At 40.7% G+C, this 26,484-nt stretch overlaps 1 protein-coding gene across 1 annotated transcript in view; it reads left to right on the plus strand.

Moving 5' to 3' along the window:
- Positions 1-26,484, plus strand: part of Tmem117 (transmembrane protein 117) — a 470,864-nt gene that overhangs the window by 145,317 nt on the left and 299,063 nt on the right. The gene's annotated exons all lie outside the window — the stretch shown is intronic.

Raw genomic sequence — 26,484 nt, forward strand, 5'->3', positions numbered from 1 at the left:
TGCATGCATGTGTGTTCAACTCTTACAGCAAATGTCGCTTAATTATGCTGAAAGTCTTGCCTCTTATCTGAATAAGTGGGATCAGCTCTGGGAGGAGGGTCTTCTTTTCCTTCCTTGTTCCAGTGATTTTCCCTGTCTTTCTATTCTGCCCTAGAATCATATTTGTGGATATATTCCCAGCCCCCCCCCCAGCCCCAATTTATAACTAAAATAAAAATAGGACTGAAAAAAAAAGATGTAGAACTCTCAGCTCCTTCTCTAGCACCATGCCTGCCTGGACTCTGCCATGTTTCCCGCCATGATGATAATGGACTGAACCTCTGAAACTATGAGCCAGCTTCAGTGAAATATTTTCTTTATCAGAGTTACTCTGGTCATGGTGTCTCGTCACAGCAATAAAAACCGTAACTAAGACACCTGTACTGATTCAAATAATTGTTTGCAAAGTACTTCATAACTCAGAAAGCATTTTTTCTTTTAGAAGCAGCAAATATATAGTATGTTCATAAGTCTTCAATATACCATTATACTGTTCCCAATATAATTATAGAACTCCGTTGTTTCTGTTTTTTGTTTTGTTTTTGCAGTGGGAAATTAACAATAATGATAACAAATATAACACTCCTAGTAGGGCTATACAACCCATGTAGATATGCTATGGCGCTTCTAGACTCCACACATAGAGGCTTTTTTGCTGGCATGGAACAAATGTATATACCATTCATCCTCAAAAACAGAAACGACAACAACATACCCAGAAGCCAGCACCACGGGGTTCAGTTTTGGCATGGGCAGAGTTCATGGGTTCTGTCCCTGAGGCCCACTCGGTAAATTGGCTTTCTGATGGCCGCTGTTCTACTTCTTCCGTGCTATACTCGAGTGTTTCTTGATTCTTCCAGATTTCAACTCAGCTTGTGGAGTTTTCTCTTATTCCCCTGCCCGGGGGGTGGCGAGCACGGTTTCTTAAAATTACTGTCCACAGTCATCCAGCTGGAGCCTGCACTCTGACCAACCCCGTGGGACTGGGCCTGTCGCCATGTTGCTGTAATCTTCCCGCCTTGGACTGTGTCCCCAGGTCTCCACCTGGCTAACGTAGTGCTTGCTTCAGAACCTTCACTGTCAGAGGCTGTATGTATTTCAGGCAAAGGTTTTTCAACTATGTACGCAAGAAAACGTGAGCTAACAGTTCATCCCCCACCCTGAGGGCTGTCAGTCCCTTCCTTCTTTAGTAGAAATAGAAAGTCATGATTTCCTTTTTCCTCCCAGAGCTAGGGGACAGGGGCATGACGTGAAGGTGAATGGTGAGCCTGCAGAAGCTAATGTGAGAAAGCCCGAGGGGAAGAGGATGGGCAGAACTGGCCACCTTCCTCACCTGGAACAGAAGGATTCCCTGGAGGCGGGGTGTGTCCAAAAGACAGAGTCCCTGAAGATGTGAAAGGGAAGTGCAGTTACGGCAATTATTAACAGAGATCCCACCAACTCTCCTGGCCCGCCAGGCCTCAGCACCAGTCCAGAGGGGTCCCACTCGGTACCATTCTCTCTGCCACGGAGCCACTCTCTCCCAGCCAGCTCCCACAGCATCTCAGCTGTGTTCCCTCTCCACCATCAGCGGACCCACACTCCAGTAACCAAGTAAAGTGAAACTCTTAAAGCTTAATTAACCAATTAGATTTATGTATAAATAACATCACAATTTACAAGATACCAGTACAGTAATTTAAGAGCCAAATTGATAATGATAAAAGCTTTATCTCAATATTTCTAACTTTATAAAAGCTTAGCTATTTCTGCTAGTAGATGTCACATAGGTCCACGTCTGAAGCCATCTTAGTTCCCTTTTCTTCCTCTTCAGACCCCTGTGTCCCCCCCCCCCAACTCCTGTCCAATCACAGGCCTTCCACTGCTCCAATATGATTGGACATGGAGAATCCTGCAACAAAGTGCATTTCAAATAAGCAGCCAAAAACCCGGGGCTGGGAGTAGGGGAGTCGCCCAGCTGGGAAAGTCACCTAAGAAGCCTCAGGACTTGAGTTTCACCTCCAGGATCACCCAGCGGAAGGAGAGAAGCGACTCATATCAGTCATCCTCTGACCTCTTCATGAGTGTAGTGTCATATGCTCGTAAACAAGATAAATAAATACAATGCAATAAAAAACATCAGTGGAGGAGGGAGCTGCCTAGTTGATTCCGGGCAGGCTACTGTTCCTCAAGCCTTCTTGTCAAATGTCCCGATTTTAGTGGTTTCTTTTGTTATAGGATTGTGTTTTCAGGAAGCAAGTGTGTCATTGTCTCTGGGGAGATGGCAGAGATATCGTTGGTTGCTTTTGTTTTGGTGAGATTATGAGAAGAAATGTTTAATAAAGATGGGCATCCAGTCCATCTCATCTTCCTGTTTAACATTCTACACCAGGCGTCCCCACCTACACTTTCCACAAATGGAGACGACGTTATTCACGGAGACTCTCTCTCTCTCTCTCTCTCTCTCTCTCTCTCTGTGTGTGTGTGTGTGTGTGTGCATCTCAGATGATAAATAATTGAAAGTAAAGGTTGGCAATGTGCTGCTTCACCAAGGTTTCCTTTTGCGATCTTTTTTTTAGGGTAATGAGGAGACAGATGGTACTTTTTCTGTAGATGCCAAAAAAAAAAAAAAAAAAAAAATCCCAAGTCTCACAGTTGTGGAACAAAATCTTATGTGATTTTCAGTACCAGTGATTTGCAGTGCCAGTCTTCAGAGTCTATTGGCATCCCTCTTTAGCCCCTACTTCAAGACCCAGAACTGCAAGGGGAGAAGGGGAGTAATTTGCATATTCTGAATGTTTGTCTTCGGAGGAGGTTTGGGTTGAAGGCCTCTCACTGTGTGTGTACAGTTAGTGACTATATACAAAGCAAGAACCAAACCAGTCCAGCTGGTCAGCATGGGATATTCTAATCAGTGGGATAACAGGACTGTATAGCACCCCACTCTTTGAACTACCATCTTGGTTTTGGCTCTGAAGCCTGCCGTGTTGTCACAGGTAGCATCATGTCCTAAGCGGAATAAAGGTGTCGTCCTCAGGAAGACAGGCAAGTTCTTCATGTTGCGGTTTGGCTAGACAGATGAGGCTCCCCGCTTCCTCGTGTGCATCATTTAAAGAGAGGCACGGAAGTGACGGGGCTCCGAGTTTCTCAGGGTTCTTTTTAACATCTGACAAGTCTAAATGTTCTGTCTGCATAAGTCACATACTAATTAGTAATTAAACACCGTTATTTAATTAGACTATCTACTTGGCGCATCACGCATTAATTACTCTCGGATTGGTGTGTGCCGGCTGTTCTTGGTGATGGGGCCACTCTGCTGGTTTGCTTCATGCTGTGTGCAGCAGCTGTGCCCAGGAGCAGCTCTTCTCTGCTGTCTTGAATTTGGGCAGGAAACATCAACACGGAGGAGGCAGCAGTGGCCAGAGCCGGTCGGTCAGCTACCAACCTGAATGTTTGCAAAAGCCAAAGGAATCCATGGAGGCTGAATAAAGGAATCTTCCCTTTAGGAGACCTACTGTGTTTTTTGTTTGTGCTTGTATTTTCCATCAGTTCTTTTGAAAATGGCATGTGTACTTGAAGGAAAGGTCATGGTTGTATCACATACTGTGAATTTCCAACAGTTCTCAGCATCAGCAGGACCTCCCAGACTCTCAGCTTTTTTCTAAAGATTTCAGTATACTGGGTGAAACACATTTGAAAGAAGTTTAATCAGAAAGAGTCACGGCAACTCACTGTTATTTTAATAAAGAACGTTGCACTTGTTCACTATGAAGTTTGCCATTGTACCATCTCTTCCATCCCTTGTTAGAGAAGTAGGACCCTGTGTTACAAATGCTCAGTGTGTAATGAATTTTCAGTGTCTCCTAGGACCTTATCAATTATTTTATCCCCAAAGTGCTCTCAATAATGAACTCTGCTCTTAGAGATGCACTTACACATCAGGAGACGTCATCAGTGCCAGTGGTTCTGTCTGCATGGAGGTCAGAAGGGTTTGTGGAGGCTTCTACAGGCTAATTATATTTTTGTTTGAAGGACAATTTTGTGTGGTGGGTTTTATGGTGGAGAGCATCCATGGTTTTGAATACATTTAGTTCACACTCATCTGTGACCACAGTCTTCCTTTTTCAAATATGATGGATGTAAAATCCGGATGTGTATGTCATCCAGAAGATCCCTACAAGTCAGGCATGCGTCCCTGTCTACTGGAAAGAAGTAATCCCTGCTGTCCAGAGGCTCAGTTCTCATGGCTGAGAGAGGCAGGGGGTGAAATAGAGGCTCCAAGAGGCATTCCCTCATTAGGCTTGGCCATCGTGAAAACAGAGGTTAGGAATGGGGCTAAGATGTTTATTACCTGCCCTTGGCTTCTCTTTACCACACATTTCTCCATCTCTTCCTCTTCCTTCTCTTTATTCAAGATACAAAACATTTGATTCTCCCCCCACCCCCTGCCTAACTCTGGATATACCAAGGATGAGATGCAGAAAGATTGTGATAGCTGAAGGGCATGGAGGACACCAGGAGAATAAGGCCCCTGAAACAATGAAACAAGGCCCCTGTGATCTCACAGGGACCAAAGCAGCAAGTATTGGGCCTACAAGGGTCTGCACCATGTCCTCTGTGTATAAATTATAGTGCTCAGCTTAGTATTTTCATGGGACTCTGAGAGTGAGGCGGAGTAGGTCTCTGGCTCTTGTGCCTGCTCTTGGGTCTGCCTTCCTCCCCTTGGGTTGTCCAACTTCAATATGATAGTCTTGCTTCATCTTGTTATATTCTATTTTGCCACATAGGTTGTTACGTCTTAGAAGCCCATTCTTTTCTAATGAGAGACAGAAAAGGAGTGGATACAGAGTGGAGGGGTAGGAACTGGAAGAAGCAAAGGAGAGGGATGGTATAACCAGGATATATTATTTGAGAAGAGAATACATTCCCAATAAAGGAAAAACATTCAGAGTAATTTATGATCAGTATAGTCATGATTTGAAGCCACATTTGGTGTTTTAATTTCATAAAAATAATTTGTTTGATTTTAATTCTTTAAGATTGCGGTCCCATCAATCATTAGCAATAGTCATATATATAAGCTATTCAAGGGATGCCATCCATACTACATAGAAAGCTCCTCTTTAGCCTTAATTACCAACAGCTGGAATTCTGGCAATTGAGAGCTCTGGGAACACTTTAATAAAGCTTCCATGAACATAGCTGTTTTATCCCCAGAAATGGCTCTGAATTTTCCCTTACTCGATATGTAGCAATCCCACCTTGAGAGAAAGCTTCTCTAATCCGAATGCAGCTCCAGAGACTCAACATGCTAGTTAGGGTCAGCGAAAACATTCGGCACGCATCCTTCCTCCTAGGACCACTCAGAGCAAGGCCATGGTTTAGCTAGTAATGGCAAATCCTTAGAAATGGCCAGTAATTAGTGGTGCCTGTTAAAAATAAATTAAAAAAAAATACAGAGCAAACAGATTAAAGAAACCGGGGGTGGCATGTCCAATACAGTGATGGGACCCGTGTCCTCTTTGATTGAAGAAAGAGCTTGGCACATTGACCGTGACTGGGCTGTGTCAGCAGCATTCAGACAGCCTTGCCACGAGTCTTCCATTCATAGCTGTTTTATGTCTTCTATATTATTTGCAGTCCAATCTGATCTGACTCAAGATTCTATCTTCACTCAGAGGTGGTAAGTCTCTTATTATCCCTCTGTATGGTTTCTTCTCTTGGTCAGAGGCCAGCTGTGTGGAGGTAGGAAATGAAAGCTTGACTCTGTAGAACACGGAAGCCATTTCAAGGTCAAGACTCTTGCCTCTGGATCACCATTGGCTGAATCTGGCACTGCTAGCTGGGGATTATTGACGTCCATCAATAAACTGACAGAGCCTAACATTTTATGCAAATGAGCAAATATGTTTAACACCTTGGGTATACACTAAGGCTGGGAATGATCATTTGAGTTTAAGCCAAGAATATATTAATGAAAACTTCAGCTATTCTCTGACAATTCTTGGGTTTCTAATAGGGTATTCATGGGTAATTCTGAGAATCAACAGTCTGCTAAAACTAACTACCAGTGTGGATTTGGCTACGATCTCTGCTCCACTCTGGGAAAATGTTCCACAGAATAGAGGCTACAATGCACAGAAATTACCAAATCTGAGATTGATCTTCAGAGGGTTTCAGTGTACTCAACAAGTAACTCAGGATGTTCAATGCTAGCTGAGTTTGAGGAAAGTAATCAGAGGGCATTCGCAGGATAGGTGCCTAGCCCTATCTGCTGTGGTCTGAAATCAGGGTGCAAGATTGTAAATCTTCTTGTTGAGATTCCAAACAAGTGGAGGACTCTGTATTTCTCTGTTTTTTTAATTTTTTTTATTTTACAGGTCAGGTGACACATACTTTAAAAGATTAACTTATTTCACTTTGGGTGTATGAGTGTTTTGCCTGAATATTACATCTGAATAATATATACATGCCTGGTGTGATCAGAGGTCAGAAGGAGGCACTGCAGTCTCAGATCGCTGCAAGCTATGACGTGCGTGGGTGCTGGGAACAAATCTTTTGGAAGAGCAGCCAGTGCTCTTGGGCACGGAGCATTTCTTTATCCTGACATGCGGTGTTTATTTTTTCATATATAATTTTTTATGGATTCTTTGTGAGTTTTATATCCTTCACCCTTTCGTATCTACCCACCTTCCTTATAATCTCCCTGTAAAAGAAATTAAAAAATAAAAAATTAAAACAAAACAAAACAAAAAAACCACTTCACTGTGGAAGCAGCAATGGGTCAGTGTATCATACACTACACCCTTTTGTTCAAACAATTTTACTTGCAAGTGTTCACTGCAATAGGTCCTCTCTCCTCGACTCTTTGCTCCTTCTGTCTTTTCTCTGTCCAATCACAGGCCTCCCACTGCCCTAATGTAATTGGATAGGGAAAATCCTGCAACAGGTCACTGATCTGGTTCAAGGCCTCTGGCTTCTGCTACACCGTCAACACTGGATCCTCACCGAGATTCTTCTGGGATAGCCTGTTGTTGCCCTGAATCATGGAGATCTTTCAGCTCATAGATGGGGTAGATGTTGAGGTGGGAGCCTTTCCGAGTGGTGGGTCTGGGTCTAGGTAGTAGCTGACTGTAGTTTTGACAGGTGTTGGTGTGGTGTGATGTAACTAGGCTGCAGGTGGCCTTGGTATTAGCATAACCTGGCTGTATGCTGTTTTCCTCTTCAAAGCACCAATGGCGGGTACCAAACCCAAGTGCTCATATATACAAAATTGCTTTGAGGATATCCCAAGTAAGCCTATAGCTTGCTGGGTTTTTTTGTTTTTGTTTTTGGGGTTTTTGTTTTTTTTTTTTTTAGACAGGGTTTCTCTGGGAACTCACTCTATACCAGGCTGGCCTCGAACTCATAAATCCACCTGCCACTGCCTCCCAAGTGCTGGGATTACAGGCGTGTGCCACCACCACCCTGGCTACCTTGCTGTTTAAAGACTGCTTACATTGCTAGCATATTGCAACAAAACCCCATTTGTCAGGGAAACACTAGCTATAAGTGGCAAGAAGAGCTTCTGTCCTCTGAGCTCTGTGGTCCCACAGCTTTGAACTTTGCTCCCTAATCCTCTTACATAGTCAGGTCACCCCGCCCCCGCCCCCCCCCCCCCACACACACACTGTGATTCCTCCAGGCTTCACTGCAGGTTCTTTGTCTTAGTCCTCATCTGAGGGATGAACTCCTGCCTCAATAGGTCTCTGGACATCTTACTCAGAGCAACTTCTGTCTCTTGCTATAGAGATACTAAAAGGACTTTGGCAAAATTTAGGAAGACACAATAATGAAATGCTGAGGTAGATTTTGAATTCAGACAGGTTTGGGGCAAAATAAAATAAAATAAAAATTGCTGGCGACCTGTTGGAACATTTCATTTTTTATTCTACTGAACTTGTATTAAAGAACCCCTTTCCTTGAGAAAAGGAACTTCTCCAGAGAAGATTTTTGAGGTTTAAATATAACAGATGGTATTTCAGATCCTCTGTCAGTTGCATATGTGTGAGAACTCCTAATTTAGGTTCATTACATAGCTACAATTTGTGACAGTTTGCGGCATTCTGCTCTAAGGAAAGGCTGGCCCATCCTCCCTCCCCCACCCCTCCGTGGAAGCATCTGCAGGAAATTTCACATGACCCAGGTCACCATCCTTCCCCATGGAAGATGGCTCTGTGTGGCTACTCTTTGATAGTCGATACAAATTAGCACGGATCAGTGATCTTTTTCATCCCGTGGATGGCACATCATGCTGACAGCTTTGTGCTTGTCGCAGATGACCCTGATATTATATGGGTTATCACTTCCAGGTCTGTGAGAAGCTTTATTCTGCAGTCTTGGCATGTTCTTTGCCGGTGTTGTGTTTCAGCAGGGCATCCATTGTTGTGTCTGAAGCCTGTGAACAACGGAAACAAAGTAACCGCATACATTGTTTCTAGGCTACTCTTTCTGTCCAGTCAGGGTGTCATTACCTCTCTGCCTGCCTTGTAAACTTGGACCATGTAGATTGAGAGTGCACAGGCATGAACACCACAGGATCACACCACATGCCACTCCCCCTTCTCTCAGGAGTGCTCCCAATGCCTGCACCATAGCCTAAGAAGATAGTCCTATACATCTGTTCTTCCCACTGAAACCTTCCCACTAACTTCCAGGATTTTTATTTAACTGCCATGCTGAAATTATTATAGCATCACAAATCACACATGCATGTTACTCGTTTTACTGGCTTCCTTAATAGTTTCTGTATTATAGCCAGGAAAATATGTACTGGGTCTGCCAGGAACTTTAGAGGATGCCCACTAAGCCACATTTCTGACTGGCAGTTACATAGTCAAGCCTTTGCTTAATGCTTTATTTGATCTAATTTAAAACACTCAGGAAGGATTTTAAAAGCAGTACCAGTAGCCATAATTAGTAATTAATTTTAGCGCATTTATATGATCACTTCTCTTTGTACACATGTATTATCTTTATGCGTATAGACTTAACTTCTTCATGCATTATTTTTTTAAAAAAAGTTATTGTTCATAAACAAAGGTCAAGACACAATATAAATATAATCTTAATTTATAGTCCACCCCAAAGTATTAACAACTTTCATGGTCATCTTTTTGACTGTCTTCAAGTCAAAATGCCACCCAGGGTTACACCATGTATTTGGTCATCACACTTCTTGGTTCTCTGGAGACATCAAGTGACTCTTTAGATTTTTATAACTTTGACAAAAGAGGGATAGATCAGTAGATAAAATTATCAAGTTATTCCAATTTGGTGTATCTGCTAGTTTATCGTGGCTGGATTCTGATGTTGCATTTTGTTGGGACCTTGCAGGAGAGAACCTTCTTCCTTACTGCATCGTATGAGGAGACATAGTTCACTGCCATTTGTTAGTAGCCAAATGGTGGTCAAGGGTGATGCTCTAAGACCTGTCAGTACTACACATAGGCAGCACAAATGAGCATGTTTAAGTGCAAGGATGCAGGTGTGTGAGTCGTTGCTTCTAGCGTTAGGACCAAAACAAATGCTCTACACTCTGAGGGCTTTTATATTTAAAGTGAATGCTTGTCATCTGTTGGCAATATAGCTATGTATAAGTTGGTTTTACTTTTTATCATTTATGTATTAGTGTGTAATGCCATATGTGTTATGTGTGGTGTTTTATGTATATGTACGATGTTGTCTGTGGTAGATACGTATGTGTGTATATATGTGTGTATTTGTATGTGTGTATATGTGTATGTGTGTGTGCATATGTGTATGTGTGTATGTGTATGTATGTATGTGTATGCGTGTGTATGCATGTGTATGTCTATGTGTGTGTATGTCTGTGTGTGTGCATGTGTATGTGTGTATGTGTATATGTGTATGTGTGTGTATGTGTGTATATGTGTGTTTATATGTGTGTGTGTATGCATGTGTGTGTTTGCAAGAGTGTGTGCCAACGGACATGTGGATACACATGTATGTGGCATGTGTGTGCACATGTGTGTGGATGCTCGAGGACAATAGCAGGTGTCTCTTTAGATTGCTTTCTATGGTATATTTTCAGATAGAGTTTCTCATTGAACCTGGAGAATTATGGCTCAGTGAGTCCTAAGAACCCTCTGATCTTCAGCGCCAGCTCTGCAAGTTACAGGCACATGCTGCTGTGTCTTTTATATAGATGCTGGGATTCAAACACAATTCCTTCTACTGCACAGCAAGTCCTTTGCCACATGAGCCATTCTCTGTACATCTTTTTTTTTCTTAAAAATGTGTGTGTGTGTGTGTGTGTGTCCCATGGATTAGCATGGGATTAGACCAAGGAGGCAGAAAGAGAACCATGAGGAGGTCAAAGTATTCTTGAGAAAGTAGAGAGGCAACTGTAGAGGGCAACAGAACACAAGTAACTTGAAAGCCAAGTAGAGCTTCCTAGGAGGAGAAGGAGGATATAATGAGAGGGGGGCTGAGGAAGGAGGGTCAACCAATAGAGCATCATGAGGATTCCACATCCACACCATTACTTTGAATACTAACTAGAAGCAACATAATGATCTATACAAGTGTGTCCTATACATACAGAAGCAAAATGGTCCCTAACAATGCATAGGTTTCACATATGTCTGTCGGGGAATCGGTGTAGCTCAGCTGGGGCATGCTGGACTGAATGGTATGGTGTGGACCTGAGCTTGATCCTAACAGTCATACAGAAGGAACAAAGGTAGCTTTTTTTTTCACAGTGAAAGTTTCAGAGGTTTATTGTAAAGCATCCATAACTCAACGATTTGGGGGAAGAACAAGAAGAGAATGACTGTAGCTTAGCGGTATCCCATGGAGTGTGTCTGCTCTAAAGCTGAGCCTTGGATTATCTCTGCAGATGATTCTTAGTCCATTCATAATGTATCATAGCTATAAAGCCAACTCCCTTGGCTACTAGATGAAGGAACTGAAGCTGGGGGCTGAGGGGAGATTTGAAAAGGCCGCACGCGTGCTATGATTTGAATTCAAATATTATTTTTAATGATAGTCCCCAGTATTTTGCATAATTCCCTAAATCTTCTCAGTAGACGCACATTTGAACCTGCGTTTCTAAGTTTCAAAGCAAAGGGTGAGCATTTAATTACAGTGTCTGCTCATTCTCTGATGCTGCTGTCATGCTTAGAGAATTGTACATGCTTCTACGTCTCTGACCAAAAAGGACAAGAGAAGGTGAGTTTGGATGTTCTTCGTTGTCACATGACAGAGGTTGTACTTTCACTAGGTTTCCCAGTGACAGGCTTTATATTTGGAGGAAAAAAAAACATTCTCCTGCTGTAGACATCTAGAAATGTAGGATAAGCTGCAACAAAATATCCTTGTCTCCCAGATGTAACCCACCACAAACAAATGTGGTCCAGAGGTAGTACTTGGGGGAAAGAGTTACAATCTGCTACAGGTATAGATAGCACGAGGGATACTTTCAAAGCAATGACCTCTCAGAACAGAGAGAAGTAGGAAGAATTTATTTGTAGATCTTATGCATATTCATATGATAAAGCACTAAGGGGCAGGCACTTTCCTGAGGATGCTCGCATTAAGGTAATGATTTAAGGAAGACGGACCACAGACACATTTAGAAGCTTGCCTAGGTTAAGTCATGGGGGCACATTGAGGGTTGAGATGGTAGACAGGACTGTTTCTGGGCATGTCCAGCTTTCGTCAGAAACTGCTAGTTGAAAATAAAAACAAGGATTCTTGGAGAGTGGACTGGTATGAGTTTCTCCTTGAAGGTGCTCACCTTGCTTAGCAGCTAGTAAGATGAGAAAATTAAAAAAAATAAAGTAAATTTAGAGATGACCTATAGAAAAATAATACGAAAACATTCCTGAGTAGCTCTCTCCTAGGTTCCAGTATCTTCTCAGTGAAATTATAGCAGCTAAACTCATAGGAGACAGCACTGGTATTATATAAATTAGTCTAAGTAGATGGAAAAATATATGTGTGATTTACAATGCAAAATAATCAATTTGAAGTCATTAGACTTTTACCACTGCAGGATTTGCCATTTTTCATAGTTATTTTATGCTACTCTCAGACTCACTATTGCTGTAAAAGTGGATTGGCATGGTACCCAGTCAATACACCAAAACTGAAATTAAAATTCAAAATAAACAATTACATTTTGAAAAATTAATAATCTTTAGTAACACGATACTCTTTAATGTAGCTTTTAAAGGTAAGTATAGGAGATATGTTTTTGTGTCTGCTTGATGGCCCTCAGGCTGCACATATTAAACGCCATTTATGGGTGTCTGTGGAGGTGTCTGTGGATGAGCTTGACATTAGGATCAGTGGATTGGAAAGGGCAGACTGGCCCTCCTTCCCAGGAGCAGACATGTTCAGTGTAAAATAAAAGGCAAAAGTGGAAGAATTTGCTCTTACTGTTTCCTGCTGAGCAGGGATATCTCTTATCTTTGTGATCCTCAGACTGAGGTCGGCATTGGCATTATCAGACTACCTGGTTCCGAGGTCTTTGCACTGGGTTGTGAACCATATCATTGGCTGTCCTGGGTCTCTGCTTTGCAGGGCAGATTGTCCATCTCTAAAATCCCAGGAACTAGTTCTTCACACTAAACTTCTGACTCTCTCTGTCACTTGGTGTCTCTATCCGTCTCTGTCTTCTCTGGTGGATTCTATTTCTGTTGAATTCCCTGATGGATATGGCAAACCTGCAAACAAATGAACATTCCTCTAGGCACTTTGAGAAGTTTGGATCTCGTTTCTTTGTGTATGAAAACACAGGCATTAAGTAGGTTAAAATGTGTGCCTGCATTCGTGGAGAGTATTTCCATTCATGTACTAGTAATGCATATGTGCCAAATGACCAATGCTGGGACTTTGAAGATGGATCAAATACAGCTCCTGTGCTCAGGAATCTTGTGGTCTAGAGAGAGAAGTGGTGGACACAAATGAGACATAGTGTCATATTAACTGGATATATATATATATATATATATATATATATATATATATATATATATATATGGAGGCAGCTGAGACTCTATTGCCGCAGCCCAGGGTTGGCAGTGAACATTGATTCTTCCCATTCATGGTCTCTTACTTAATCTAGTGTTTGCCTTAATCTAGTTTATTTTAAGGCTCCATTTATTCCTATTTACATTAGTTTGCACTTCACCTGAATGCATCCTTTCCCTAAAATCTATAAGCTTTGTTAATTATGTTCAACCTGCCTCAGATCTTAGATGATTTTGTTCCATTGCTAACAGTGTCAAAATGTGGAGATTTTGCAATCAACTAGACTGTCTATACCAAATAACAAATTGCTGTGAGGGTGAGCCAGGGACAGTGTAGACCGTGAGTTCTCTGTTCTGTTGTTTAATTCTATATGGAATAATCTCCAACCCCATTTGAGAAAGGGAAGGAGTCCCAGTGAAGGCATCTGACTTTTCTTTGTGTCTTTGCTGAGAGAGAGAGAGAGAGAGAGAGAGAGAGAGAGAGAGAGAGAGAGAGAGAGAGAGAGAGAGTGTTGTGGAGTATCTTATGACACAGTGGGAGGACATGTCCTCTTTTTATTTCCACCAAGTATTTTCTAGCTTTCTGGTTCAGCTCTGGGCTGTTCTCTACAGGGCCTCTCTGGTCAAACAGTAGAAAGTGTGTAGATCCCAGATATTGTTGGAGACCAGGGGCCTGGCTCAGGGAGGATCCCAGAGCTCAGAGTTTGCTGGCCTTAAGCTGAGCTCTAGGTTCAGTGAGAGCTCCAGGCTCAGAAAACTGGATGAAGACTAATTGGGGATGATATGGACATCAGCCTCTGGTCTCCGCATGGGCACAAACCCCAGCACACACTCACACACACACACATTCCCAGACAGTACACACACACACACACACACACACACACACAGAGAGAGAGAGAGAGAGAGAGAGAGAGAGAGAGAGAGAGAGAGAGAGAGAAGATGGGGGATAGATATCTCTGGCTAAACTTGTATATATCATTCTTTAGTTTCCCACTCTTTTAGGTTCCAGGAAATTTCCACTATACTAGGATTCCATGTTACCCTCTCAATGTCCCCTAATCCAGGAGTCTCTCCCTATGCTTCCTCCTTCCCTTCCTCCCTCCCTTCCTCCTTTCCTCATTCTATACCATCTTTTTCAAGCAATGCGTTGTTATGAAGTACACAGTATAGAATGCAGTATATACATTTATAATCTTTTACTCTTCTTTGAAATTTTTATCTTTTAGGTATGCATTTCTGGAACATAATATGAATGATATGGATATAATTTATAATGGATAATTCAAAGACTTGCCTTAATCCTTAAACTTATTTTTTCTGAGACATATTAGTGTTTCCATTTATGACAAAGATTAATTTTTTCCACTGCTGTATTGAAGGAAAATTCCAGATGGATTGCCCTTCCATTTTTAGGAGCAGTATTGAAGTTTGTATTTTCTTGCCATTTGAGACTTAGGATAACGGCATTTTGGAACTTGTTCCTTCATGTACATATGTACAGATGACAGATATAAATAATTAGCCTCTGCTTCTATAGAAGGTTGTATTAATTCATACTCTGGGCAGTCGGTGGGCACTTCTTATTTGCTTACTACTTAATTTTCTCAGCCCCCGTAATGTGGAATATCTTTGCACTTTTAATTTTAATTTCCTGGTTGTGTGAAGTTGAGTATCCATTCATAGATTTAGTGACCTTTCATGTTACTCTCAGCAGAAAACATTCCCCTCCTCCGGGCTGTTCTCGGTTGCTTCCTGTTTTCTTTCTAGAATGTTAGAGTTCTGTACATGCTTCAGATTGTAGTTTTATTTCAAAGCATTTGGTTGTGTAGAGTTTTTTCCCCAAATCTGCTGCATATACATGAGAACAGAGAGAGCAGAGAGAGCATATAGAACTTCTGGTACTGATGCTTCAGAGTTACAATGAGCCATCAGCGTTTTCTTCCGTAAGCCAATATCCAGTTTCATGTAACTCAGTTTGGCTGTTTTCTACTTCATTTTCTTTTGATGAACAAAACTTGGAATTTTCAGGTATTTTAATGTATAACTTCTTTTCCTGTGTAGAATGAATGTGTGCATCTTATTGCAGAAATCTCTCTGTAGGCTGAGGCAGGAAGATATCAGCCTGTATTTTCTTCTGACTGTTTTAACTCTTTCATGCGGGCAGTACTTAGAGGAACCCCTCCCCATGACTCCATTGACCAGCCTTTGACATTTGATTTCCTACATCCGCAAGGGACTGCCTCTAGACATTGTATTCCTATGCCAAAGCGATTTTAGTAAAGGTGTTATAACTTCATAATTAGTTGAAATGACTGAGCAGAAGTTCCTAGTTCTGTTCTTAGAAACTTTTATCCTTGGGCCTTTTCTCTTTTATGTACATTTTTACAATTTTATAGTATAATTCTGTTGCAACCTTTTGGGATTTCAATAGGAAGTTCATAAAAAAAAAGATGAATTTGTGCTGAAGTTTTCTATCTTCTTTCAAATTTGGAGGCTGTAACACAATATGTCACATCTTTTTATTCATTGTGTTGGTGACTTAAACCCTCACCACATATCTTCTTCTGAAGGAAGCCTTTCCCAGCCAGCCTGCTCTGTGTGGGCTCTTCCTGTGGATGTGTGGCTGCTTTCTGCTTAAGAAATCTTCTGTGCCTGAGATCTTGAGGGTGCTGTGTTTTCTTGTACATTTTTATAGGGTTCATCCCTGGGTTATTTGGTATACGAGTAAATGCTGAATAATTGGTTCTCTGGAGAATCAGAAGAAGGGAAGATTTTGTTAATTTCCATGCTATAAATCCCCGTACCGTAGTCAATTCCAAGTTAGTAATGTGACATCACTGAATATGGAACCAGGAAGAGATGTTCAGTAGCGCATCTGTGTATGTAGTACTTAGTTGTCCCACCAAACAGAAATGGTGAATGCCAACCACAATAGCAAGTTATTATTGAAAGATAGGTGTGTGGGGGTGATTGCAAGCAGCAGTAGCCTAATTAAGTGTATAATTGCAGACTTACATAATTTACTTTAAAAACACAGTTTTATTCAACTGACTGGCAATGTTCTTGAATGTTTATTAATGTATTTAAAGGCATACAAGCTGGTTCCAAAATAAAATCTGGTTCCATATACTTTCTGTTAGTGCCATAGATATTTTGTCTTTTAAAACTGGGCTTTCTAACAATTTCTTGATTGTTTGATGGAATCCAGCTGACTTTTCCTAACATTCTCTTCTCTTGCAAGGTGGTCAAAACATCTCCATCATCATTTAAATAACATATATGGCGCTTTTCCAAGTTCTCTTCAGAGATAATCTTATCTATATTTTGGAAAAAATTGATGTTGTATTTCTCCATTTTTATTTCTACATAGTTTGTTTCTTATTGGTTGGTTATTTTATAGACACATATCTCTACTCAAATGTTGTTTCAGCACTAAAGAAAAACATTACTGCCTTACTTCTGAATTTAAATAAGTATTCTACTTTTTTGATATGTGTTTTTTTTTTTGTTTGTTTGTTTGTTTGGTAAAGGGACTTTCTCTTTACTCATAGTTAGATAAGAATTTGTTGCTATTTGTCATAAGCTGTTGGGTTTTATGACACAATCCTAATCCTATATAACAAAAAACTGTTCAATTTTCCAGGAAAGTTTTATGACATACTGAATAATATGGTGTCAAAATGAAGACGGCAGCAATTGACAGAAGCAAAAGGAGAAATGGAATAAATATGTAGGAAAACTACTACATAGGAACAGCTTAATTAGAAACTTGATTTCCTAGAAAATTACAAAAGTCTAGTCAATATCAGACTACTGGGTATCTGTTTTATCTATTTTGTTTACTTGTGTTTTATTTATGTAACTAAAATCACACAGTTCTCTGAATCCACATATATCTTTGTTACCTTACTCAAAATCCAGATCCATGTAAAATTTACAATTTTGGTTATCTAGTAGATAATTCATAAGGCGAATTTCAGAAACATACACAATACACTATAAACACACACAGAGAGAATATCCAGTGTTTCTTACTACAACTAGGCTTCTTTTTTTTATTTTTTCTTTGAATTTAATAAGTTTACATCAAAAAATTAAGTAGTCATTTTACATCTAAGGAATAAAGACCATTTTTAATATTTTTATTTTCTATATTCTTTGTTTACATTCCAAATGATTTCCCCTTTCCCAGATCCCCTCTCCCCATATGTCCCATAAACCTTCTTCTCTCCACCCATTCTCCAATCACCTCCCTCCTTTTTCTCTGTCCTTATATTCCCCTCCAATGCTAGATCAATCCTTTTCAGGATCAGGACCCCCTCCATACTTCTTCATGGGAGTCATTTGTTATGCGATTTGTGCCTTTGGTATTCAGAGCTTCTGGGCTAATTAATATCCACTTATCAGAGATTGCATTCCATGTGTATTCTTTTGTGATTTGGTTATCTCAATTAGGATGATATTTTCCAGATCAAACCATTTGCCTAAAAATTTTGTGAATTCATTGTTTCTAATTGTTGAGTAGTATTCCATTGTGTAAATATACCACATTTTCTGTATCCATTCCTCCTTTGAGGGACATCTGGGTTCTTTCCAGCTTCTGGCTATTATAAAAATAAGGCTGCTATGAACATAATGGAGCATGTGTCTTTATTGCATGCTGTGGAATCCTTTGGGTATATGCCCAGGAGAGGTATAGCAGGGTCCTCCAGAAGTGTCATGTCCAGTTTTATGAGGAACCGCCAGACTGATTTCCAAAGTGGTTGTACCATCTTACAGCCCCACAAGCAGTAGAGGAGTGTTCCTCTTTCTCCACATCCTCGCCAACACCTGCTATCTCCTGAGTTTTTGACCTTAGCCATTCTGACTGGTGTAAGGTGAAATCTCAGGGTTGTTTTGATTTGTATTTCAAAATGACTAATGATTTTGAGCACTTCTTAAGGTGCCTCTCGGCCATCCGAATTTCTTCAGGTGAAAATTCTTTGTTTAGATCTGTACCCCATTTTTAAATAGGGTTATTTGGTTCCATGGGGTCTAACTTCTTGAGTTCTTTGTATATATTGGATATTAGCCCTCTATCAGATGTAGGGTTGGTGAATATCCTTTCCCAATTTGTTGGTTGCTGTTTTGTCCTTTTAACAGTGTCCTTTGCCTTACACAAACTTTGTAATTTTATGAGGTCCCATTTGTCAATTCTTGATCTTAGAACATAAGCTATTGGTGTTCTGTTCAGGAACTTTTCCCCTGTGCCCATGTCCTCAAGGGTTTTCCCTAGTTTCTTTTCTGTTAGTTTCAGTGTGTCTGGTTTTACGTGGAGGTCTTTGATCCTCTTGGAGTGGAGTTTAGTACATGGAGATAAGAATGGATCAATTCGCATTCTTCTGCATGCTGACCTCCAAATGAACCAGCACCATTTGTTGAAAAGGCTAACTTTTTTCCACTGGATGTTTTCTGCTCCTTTGTCGAAGATCAAGTGAACATAGGTGTGTGGATTCATTTCTGGGTCTTCAGTTCTATTCCATTGGTCCACTTGTCTGTCACTGTGTCAATACCATGCAGTTTTTAACACTATTGCTCTGTAGTATTGCTTGAAGTCAGGGATACTGATTCCCCCAGAATTTCTTTTGTTGTTGAGAATAGTTTTAAAATGTTTTTTTTTTTTAAAAAATAGAAAGGGTGAAATGATTTTTAAGCAAGTTTCCATTTCTTTTGACTATGGTTCTGAACACTTAATCTCATTGTGTCTTACCACAAGGTGCAAATGCATTACACATGTGTTCTTTAGGGTGTTTTGAATAGAGGCATAAGTAGGAGGCTGCTCAGCAGGATGGAAGCACAGAGAGCTGTTAGGCTTAAGAGGCATTACCTCAGTTAGCTCCTTGTGGGAACCCTGAGCAGCTTGCTCATCTTTATTTTCTGTCCAATACATCTTTCTTACAGCCTCAGATACTCTATCATTTATCTTCTTCATTTTGATTATAGCGTCTTAGCTAGGGTCTTACTGCTGTGAGCAGGCGCCATGACCAAGACAAGTCTTACAAAGGGCAACATTTTATTGGGGCTGGCTTACAGGTTCAGAGGTTCAGTCCATTATCATCAAGGTGGGACCATGGCAGTGTCCAGGCAGGTATGGTGCAGGCTGAGCTGAGAGTTGTATGTCTTCATTGGAAGGCTGCTAGCCGAATAATGGCTTCCAGGCAGCAAGGATGAGGGTCTTAAGAGTCACACCCACAGTGGCACACCTACTCCAAAAGGGTCACACCTTCTAATAGTGCCACTCACTGATCTGAGCATATACAAACCATCACAAATAGTTACAGTGTACACTTCCTGAATTTCTGTTAGCTTTTTCTTAGAATCTTCTGGAGTTTAAATATTAACCTTAAAATAATATCCCCAATGCAGGAGCTAGAGAAAGGACCCAAGGAGTTGAAGAGGTTTACAGCCCCTTAGGAGGAACAACAATATGAACCAAGCAGTACCCCCCAGATCTCCCAGGGACTTCACCATTAACCAAAGAGTACACATGGTGGGACCCATGGCTCCAGCCACATGGGGAGCAGAGGATGGCCTGGTTAGACATCAATGAAAGGAGAGGCCCTTGGACCCAGGAAATCTCATTGCTCCAGGGTAGGGGAATGCCATGTCAGGGAAGCAGGGGTGGGTGGGTTAGTGAGCAGGAGGATGGGGGATGGGATAGGGGGCTTTCAGAGGGGAAACTAGGAAAGGGAATAGCATTTGAAATGTAAAGAAAGTATCTAATAAAAACACATTATTGATAACCAACTCATTAATTTTACTTGACATTCACAAATAATTATTAATTAAAATAATGTTTTATATATGTAATAACAATTTAAGGGTTTTTTGAGAAAATTGTAGAGGGTTTCTTATTTTAAATTTCAATTATAAAAATTAAAAAATATTTATTTATTTTTATTAAAAATAATATCTTAAAGCTTCTCTTCTCTTCTCTTCTTTTTTCTTCTTCTCTTCTTTCCTCTCCCCCCTCTCCGTTACCCTCCCTTCTCCTCTTTTCTCCTCTCCTCTTTTCTTCTTCTTTTGAGATCTGCTAAACACGGTGCCATTGGTCTTTGTCTTACTTACTACTTTTTGCTATATTTTTCCAACCTAATTACCCGGTAAAAGAAATCTCAACTCAATCAGTAACAATACAAACTATAAGCCTAGATCGGGCAGATCTCCCACTACACTGCTCTATTCCCATCTATATTATCCATATAACTTGCAGTTTCTCCAGGACACAGCTTTTCTCTCTGCAGCCTCTCCACTGATCCTCCGTAGCTCCTCCCTCTTCCCCCCCATCCTTTTCTCCTCCCCCAAACTCACAGCTCCTTCCCCTTCCTCTTCCCAATCATTGGCTCAAGCCTTTATTTGAAAAGTTAAGGTGGGGAGAAGGTTCACAAGGCAACTCCTCCTCAACTGCAGCCCCTCTGAGGAGTGGAATTAGCAAGAAAATACAAGCCCAGGGCTCTCCACAACACTACTTTCTGTCAACCATACCTGGTTAGTTACTGCAGCTCTCAAGGCCCAGCACTCATCTGCAGAATGCTCAGAGCATCTTACTTAAGTGCCTGACTTCAGAGGCCACTTAGTTTTGGTTCATTAGAGTGTAGGCTGTAGCAGCCTTGGATGGCTTGATATTCATACCACGACTGGGGACTTTGTAAGAGCACAGTATTGACAAGTCTGTCCCCAAAGTCCCATGTATACTCAAGAAGAATAGGCATGTCTCTCAATTTGTTCTACAAGGAATGTTTTGCTTGCCCCTATGGTGTTGGAAATTATTGTTTAATTATAGTATGCACACATATGTGTTCATATATATGTATAAAGTGTGTAGTTGAATCCATTTTCAGGCAATGAGTGTGCAAAGCAATGGGATGCTTTATTGATCCTTTCACCCGCTGTTCTGGCTCCTGTGATCTTGGCCCTGTCTCCAGAGGCACCCTTCTTCAAGTCACACACTTTCTCCCTAATCCACTGCCTTCCTGCAGGACGCCTCCTTTCCCTTCCATGATCTTCTCTCTAGTTTTATAATCTATACATTCCCACTCACATGAACACACACACACACACACACACACACAAGCACACTGAAATCTGGAGCAGCATCTGAAAGCACTCTATGGCTTGTCTCTCAGAGCCTAGGTGTTCACCCCATGCAGCAAATGTCTCCACTCCCATCCGCTTCCCTTCCATGGGCTGCGTTTTATTTTATAGCCCACTGTCTCATCGAAGGCACTAATTTTTCTTTAAGCTTTCGTTGCATTGCCACATTAAAGAAGAAAGATTCTTCCTTTGGGAGTTTAAACTAAGAACGAGCCCGAATTTGAATTTTCCATTTTCCCCCTGTATCTTTCATCTGTCTCTAGCAAAGGGCTCTGCTCTGTATAAATGAACAGCACAGAAAACATGCTATGAGGGAGGAATAAATAACTTCTTACCTTACTTTTTTTTTAAAACTGGAGTTTACAAGTGAAAAACTTTCTTTATAACCTTATTGGTTCAGAATAGCACTCAAATCCACAAACAGATGTATTAGCCTGTATCTACATGTTGCTTCTGACATTTATGATGGCCACTTGGATTTTCTGAAGTTTCTTTCAACCCATTGGCTGCTTACAGCAAGTGATTACCACAGCACACATACATCATCTGGGCCAGGAGCATCAAAGATTACATAATTTAATATAGAAGCTATGCATTTGGCTCAGATTGCAAAAGCTGATTGATCACATGGCAAAGTCCAAGGCATAATACCATTGGTCACACTAATTTCTTAGAGGCAGTCTAGACTCAGTACACAGTAGGGAAACAGTGAGTCTATGTTTTTAAGTGGTCTTAAGGCACATTATTAACTTTGTTGTAAGGTTAGGCTAAAGTTTTCGAAGGCCAGAGGAACTTTCATAGAAGCTATTCCTACAAGTCTCATGTTTTAATTGGGATACAAAGTGATGTGCCTTTTAACTGTGTCTTCACAATTCTTTGTTTGGCTAATCTTTTCCTCTGCTCCTCATCTCCTGACCCCCTTCTCTCTGCCCACCCCCTTTTCTCTGTTCCCCTCTTCCCTCCCCCTCTCCCTTCTCTCTATCTCCCTCCCTCTCCCCTTCTCTCTGTCCTCCTCCCCTAACTCCCCCTTCCCCATCTCTGCCTGGATCCTCCTACCTCCCATTTTCCCTTTCTACTTTCATGTCTCTTGCATTCTGTGACCCACTTCCTTTCCTTAGACCACCTCCCCCTATCATAGCTTCTTTCTGATTTCATTGCCTGCACATGCTCAGTCCCACAGGAATACATTTATCTAGATATTAGAGGGTAGGATCTGTGTAGGACCCAGGAGACTTTCCTCTCTTAATAAAATATTTTCTAGTTATTTTCATTTCCTGAAAATTTATTACCTTCATTTTTTTCACTGTACGTGACTAAAAACCCCTGTATGACTCCCATTTCAGACATTGTTTCCGGGTTGACCTCAAACCCATGACCCTCCTGCTCAGCTTAGTCAGGGGAGGTCTATCAGCTTGTAGGACTGTTGCTGGTTAGATGGTGTCTCTAACTTTACAACATTGAGTGGTGTATAGAGTTTGTATCATTCTTCTTACGTGAGTGTAGACTTTGATACCCAAAATGCTAGAGCATCTGGGTAACACCTCAAACTGACTGCTTATCATTTGTCACAAGAGTGGTTTGAAATGACTGATGGATATTCTGATTAGGGAAGGGAACTGAGCCGTAATTTTCTTTTCTGTCAGATTTTTGTTTTGTGGATGAGGATTTGTCGACAGGCTGTGCTGCATAGAATAAGTTGACAAGGATTCCTTCCACCTCTTCTTCTCTTAAAGAGAAGACTTGGTGTAAAGCAGGTTTTATTTTTTAAGTTAAGTGTTTGGTAGTGTTTTGTCGATTTGACCAGCAGTGCCTAAATGTTCCGAGATAGTTTTAAATTGTAAATAGTTTCTTTAGTAGTGACAGACTATTAAGCTTTTGTTTTGATGTTAATTTTATGGCCCTATTTACACATTTATCAATTCAATTTTCAGATTATTTATCATAAATGTTATGATGCCTATCATATAATTGTAATACTTAATTTTTTTTAATGATATGTTCCCTTACATTGCAAAGATTGTTACTTTTTTCACTTTCCTTAACTCTTTGATGGCCATGCCTAGGGACATTTTATAGTCACTCCAGAGGTCCGACTCTTGCCCTTGCTGACTTTACTTAACTTCTGTCTTACATTCTTTTATTTCTGTTATCTTTGATAATTCTTTGTCTTCTTTTTTAATGTTTACCTTACAATATTTTTTTATAACTTTTTGAGATGGATGTTGTGTTAGTTTCCTGTCACTGTGACAAAATGCCCAAGACAAATAAGTTAAAAGGAAGAGATGCTTATTTCAGCTGCCATATCATGGTCTGACTTTTAGTCCCACGATGATGAAGAAATGAGGGACAGTGTCAAGAAGATAGGTTACTTTTATAGCCCAGCTTCCAGTGATGGATTTATCCATTGAGAACATCAGACTGTTCAGGGTTCCATTCTCTTGTACAGCCTCAGCTCTGAATTGTGCAAGAGCTAAGCTATCTGTGAGCTACTGAGGGCGCGTTTCAGCTCTCAACTGTAGCATGTTTACCTTGTTATCGTCTTTAGCTTTTGTTCTCTACTGTTGTATGCATTACACCCTTTCCTATGCACTTCAGAAACAGCGCTAGCTGAATATGATGAATTCTGCTGTGTGTTATCATATGTAAATCTTCTTATAGAAACTGAGGATTAAAACTCCTTTCATTGTCCAAAATAAAAGGTAAGAACAAAGCTACAGCTAAATGGAGAATATTTTGGTGAATACCCAACTCCAAGTAGGTTGGGTACTCATTGATTTAATATTGATAGCATGTAAAGCATCATTAATGGACAAGGAACATTATTTTATTTTTAGCGATTGATCAGTTTCAATGTGGTGTTATTCGTTGCACCGTCATTGGAAGTAAATGCATTTGAGCATCATGACACAAGGAGTTAGAATACATGTCACATAGGACATTGGTATCAGATAGAGAAAGCATTCACGGATACTGTTGCAAGATTTTTGATCACATTGTGAACCCTGAGATTGTATATTGGAACATCCTGTAGTTGTGGTGTGGCCCACACTTTTAATCCAAGAGCTTTCTGTTTGTTGCAAACAAGATTAAATGAAGTCAACTTTAGGTCAAGAGGCAGAGCAGGCAACTAGTTGACAGGGAGTGAACATAGGAAAAGACCATAGAGAGTGAGAGGAAGTCTGGATGACAGATAGACACACAGGAAGTAGAAAGGAGGGACTTCAGGTTGGAAGGATTTTTAAAGACAGTGTGAAGGAGAACAGGCTTTTTCCTTCTGGGACATAGGTTAAGGAGGAAGGTCAGTTGGGTGCTTTCTCTGCATCTCTGAGCTAGTAGGCTGTCACCCCAACATCTTCATTGGTAAAATCAAATGATTGGAATTTTGCCTTAAAAATAACAAGACGAAGTTGAACAAAGTTGATACTAAATGATTGTTGTCTTTTTAATGCTGGGTTTACTTTGTCTTCATATGCTCTCTACTTCCTAGTGCAGTTTTTTTTTTTAAATTGTTTACGTTAGAATGTTTACACTAAACAGTGGGTAATCCAGTCTCCCTTTAATGATGTTTGAGAGGGACCTCACATGGTCCTGTCACTGACTTCATTTCTGTGTACAATGAAGATGTGAGATTCCCTTGTGAACAAATTACTATACACTGCCATGAGGGAGATGATATTTCTGTCACATCACAAAACCTTTCAATTAAAATTACAAATTCCTGTAAAAGCTATTGAAGTCATAAAAAGGACAGATATTAATTTAAAAAATTAAACTGCTTGTAATTCTACAATTTGTCTTCGGACAGATGGACTAGTAAAACATGTAAATAATATGTTCGACATTTTTAAGTATTCATCAAAGCACTTTCTCTAAAGTCATATAATGGATAAGAAGGTATTGTCAATGCAATGGAAAAGGAACAAAACTGAGGCAAAATCTACCTTGCCTGCAGTCAAAGAATTTCAGAAAGTAATGCCAAACATAATCATAGCCGCTATTAAAATAAAAGGCTGGGCATCTCAGGGTTACCATAGCTGTGATGAAAACCAGGACAAAAGCAACTGAGGGAGGAAAGGTTTCATTTAACCTACATATCCCAAGTCACAGTTCATTAAGGGAGACCAGGGCTGGAACTCACACAGGGCAGGACCCTGGAGGCAGGAGCTCACACAAAGGCCACAGAGAGAGGCTGCTTGCTGGGCACGTTCCTCATGGCTTGCTCTAGCTTACGTCAGTGGGACATAAAAACTAGCTATGACCCTGGGTTAAACACTTTTTAGTTGCAAAGGAAGCTTGAGGCTTTAACTTCGGATTTTACCACCTTACAAAGAAAAACGTTCCTAGAGTAAATGGCGGTCAGTATTTACCAAGTCATAAAGTTTTATTCTATCTGACAATTTTACATGGAATTTATGTACGTTGATGTTTGAACAGCTATAGAGCTTTGGGGACATGTAAGACAATCTGTAACTCACAGTTTTATTTCAGAATGGAAACTAGTGAGGGAGGTGCTGGGGGAGGCATATTTGTTATTTTTCTCAGTACTGTAACTCAACACTTAGGGATGCTTAAGTGAGGAAGGGCTGCTCTGGGCATATATTTCATAATTTAAGAAGGTTTAGAGTGCTTCATCATGGAGAAGGCATGGTGGCAGAAGGTGGGGTGCTTGGTCACATTACACAAACTGTCAGGAAGCACAGCAGGAACAGGAAGTGGGCTGAGCTACAAAATCTCAACATGCACCCCCAACAGTGACTCCCTTACCTCACTAAGCTCCACCTAGCAAATGTTCCACAACTTTTAAAAACTGTATCACCAGTAGTGGGGTGGGGATGGGGGTGGGGCAAGTATTTATACACAGAATCCTATAGGACAGTGGGTCTCAAATTTCCTTTCTTTTGGTTAAGTATTCTGGTTTTTTTCTTTCCTTTTTTATTTATTCGATATATTTTTATTTACATTTCAAATGATTTCCCCTTTTCTGGCTCCCCACTTCCCCAAAGTCCCATAAGCCCTCTTCTCTCCCCCTATTCCCCTCATCCACCCCTTCCCACTTCCCTGTTCTGGTATTTCCTATACTGCTGCACTGAGTCTTTCCAGAACCAGGGGCCACTCCTCCGTTCCTCTTGGACATCATTTAATATGTGGACTATGTCTTGGGTATTCCACGTTTCTAGGCTAATATCCACTTATTAGTGAGTGCATACCATGAATGATCTTTTGAGACTAAGTTACCTCACCTAGTATGATGTTCTCCAGCTCCATCCATTTGTCTAAGAATTTCATGAATTCA

The sequence above is a fragment of the Apodemus sylvaticus genome, chromosome 17 (assembly GCF_947179515.1).
Source record: "Apodemus sylvaticus chromosome 17, mApoSyl1.1, whole genome shotgun sequence".
In the NCBI taxonomy this organism is placed as follows: Eukaryota; Metazoa; Chordata; class Mammalia; order Rodentia; family Muridae; genus Apodemus; species Apodemus sylvaticus.